The sequence below is a fragment of the Galeopterus variegatus genome, unplaced genomic scaffold (genome assembly GCF_000696425.1).
Source record: "Galeopterus variegatus unplaced genomic scaffold, G_variegatus-3.0.2 Scaffold11745, whole genome shotgun sequence".
Lineage (NCBI taxonomy): Eukaryota > Metazoa > Chordata > Mammalia > Dermoptera > Cynocephalidae > Galeopterus > Galeopterus variegatus.
Window position 1 is genome coordinate 43,134 of NW_007737856.1, and position 2,883 is coordinate 46,016.

At 46.2% G+C, this 2,883-nt stretch overlaps 1 long non-coding RNA gene across 1 annotated transcript; it reads left to right on the forward strand.

The window, feature by feature from the left end:
- On the forward strand, positions 1-2,879 carry LOC103610765. Its single transcript, XR_552237.1, has 2 exons — positions 1-1,838; positions 1,979-2,879. It is a non-coding gene; the product is annotated as an uncharacterized LOC103610765 (long non-coding RNA).
- Positions 2,880-2,883: the final 4 nt, after the last annotated feature.

The window sequence follows — 2,883 nt, forward strand, 5'->3', positions numbered from 1 at the left end:
GATAGTAGATATTTGGGGAAGTTCAAGTTTCACAATTTGATTGTCTAACGTTTTACCTATAAAATAGTTATTTGAACTAGGGGGTAAGTTAACAGCAAGAACAGTGAGCACAGTGTTGGGATAAATTAGGGGCAGTGTAAACCCCATACCAAAGATTAGGATCCTGAGGGTCTGGTTTCGGATAGACAGTGGGGAGGCTCCACTGCACCCTGAGGGTCGTCCTCGGGGTTTCCCGAGTGCCCCTCACACCGCCCCGCCCCGCCCCGCCTCGCAGCGCCACCCAGGTCTGTGCCTGGCGGCCCCGGCCATGCTGACCCTGCACCTGTGGTGTGTGCGTTTTTAGCCCTTTTTAAGACCCCAGTGTGGAAGTAAGTCTACACCTGCGGGGGACAGGTTCTCTGTATGTTTAGTTAAAAAATTGTTTGTAATGTATTTTTTTAGAAATCTTAAAATTGCCTTTGCACTGAACTATTTTCATAGCTGTTTATATCTCTTTTATTCTTTTACTTGTTAATGTATCATCTAATATTTAAAGTATGTTTTTAAAGCTTTTGTTTTTTAAGTTACGACGTTTTTGGTCACTCTACATTTAAATTTTGTTGAGAGTTTTGGCTGATGTTTCAATATCTGGTGAATGGGAATTTTCAGATTTGATTTTATTCTCTGCACCTCTGTTTCCGGGTACTTTGGGGCCGTGATTAGTTGGCAGGAGTATTTAGGGTACAATAATTTGCTGTGCTTTCTCTTCACAATCCGTTGCCGTTTCGTCTGCTTTTGCTTTTACTTTCCATCCTTCAGCCTTAAGGACAGAAGACTGTCACGCGGTGCTCCGGGCGCTGCAGCCCAGCTCTGCCTGCGCCCTGGCTGCTGCCGTTTATCCCTAGTAGTTCAAGTCTTAGCATGAAAGTCACTAAACTTCCACACGCTTCAAAATGCCTTCTAAGCAGATGTTTGGGAAATTATTAAAGGAATCTGCTTGATCATCTGAAATAGAGAAGGGGCAGGAGATTTAAAATAAAAGGAGAAAAAGAAGAGCCCAGTGAAATGACATTTCAGGTGTGGTTTAACACGGTTTCCGTCTCCCAGCAGTTAGTACTGACCTGCCTCGGCTGACTTTACAGCAGGTGATGTCAGCTTTACACACTTGCCTTTGTTCTGAAGGTCATATTCACTCCTGCACATGCTAATGAATCATCAACTTGTAATTTGCCGTATTGATCAGGACACAAGGTTTCCAGTTCACATCCCATTTCCTCACTGCAGATCCTTAGACGTGCTTGAGTGGGCCTGACTGCACCTGTGTCCTCTTACTTTCAGGTCCACGTTCACTCAAAGGCCGTGCACATGTGCAAGCTCGTGCACACACACACCACACACGTGCTCACACACCACACATCCATGCGTGCTCTCCTTACATTCTGAGGGCCCCTGAGAGGAGCCTCTGGCCAGGCCTGAGAGGACAGGGCTCCCTGGAGTCCCCCCCTGTAGGATGAAGAGGCTCCTCCTGGCAAAGATGTTCAGGGCTTTGCAGGGCAGGCCACGGTGGGTGAAGCTGCAGCTTTGCTGCCCTGAGCTGTTCTCTGAACAGCACTGCAGTGGCCTGGGCTGAGCTCTTCCCTTTCGGGGAAGTCCAGTCCCCCAGCTGGCACCTCCCCTCAGCCCAGCCCCCAGACCAAGTGCAGCAAGTGGGACCTGACCCTCCACAGCTGTGGGCCATGTCTGTGTGCTTCTGGGAGCATGGACCAGGCCTGTGCCACATGCCAGCTAGGGAAACAGGCATTTTTCTCTTTAAGTGAGACCAACCCCTCCCTGTGTGTTTCAGCGGATGGGGTGGACAGGCAGAGCAACCCGCACCCACGTCTGTGTGCTTCTGGGAGCATGGACCAGGCCTGTGCCACATGCCAGCTAGGGAAACAGGCATTTTTCTCTTAAGTCAGACCAACCCCTCCCTGTGTGTTTCAGCGGATGGGGTGGACAGGCAGAGCAACCCGCACCCACAGGGCCGGCGTGCCTGAGACCCTGGTGGGCCGTCCGGATGGGGGGTTGTGGGGGAGGCTTAGACAGCACAGCAGATGTGACAAGCCATCCAGTAACAGGTGATTCTCCATTTGGCTTGCTGAGCATTTTGCATCTTTAACTACAAAAATGCCTCATACAGGCTGTGGTGACTGTTCTAAAGTGTCAAGCACCGGCCAGTCTGTTCAGTGCAGTCTGAGGGCCTCCGGCCTCGCTCCTTAAACCACTGAGTTCATGTGTTTTGCACTGACTAGTATTGAACCACTGCAGCCACTCTGTTTTATCTTAAAATTAATATTATTTATTTGACAACACAATATAACAGCTTGGAATTTAGGCCCGTGCATTCTGCATTTCTTTTGGAACTTACCCATTTGTAACTTTAAAAACAGAGAAAATACCAGCTGGCAAATGCAATCCTCTTTTTTAGGTATAGGTGGTGAAAATGAGTGAGAGTCATTCGGACGCTGCGTCTACAAAGCAAGCTTAATGAAGATGTCTCGGAAGTGTTAGAAAGCGTGACTCTACTTTTGCAGAAAAAAACCTAAAGATCAGTTTATATAGCTTTATTTTTACTTTATCAAAATATACAAAATTTTAATACGCATATATTGTCTCTGACTGAACATTATGTGTCTGCGCTACCATTTAAAATGTCCATTCTTTATGTAATGTAATAAAAGAGAATCTTCAAAAATGTATTTAATGTGAATGGTATCATAGTTGACATCATAAATCCTGGAATTTATTTTTAAATTATTCAATGTAGTAGGTACATGCAATGTAAGTCAGCCTCCAAACAGCAATGTTCACTGATATTTCATTAACCTGCTTTGAAAAATTAAATTGTGAATTAAACCAAATCTA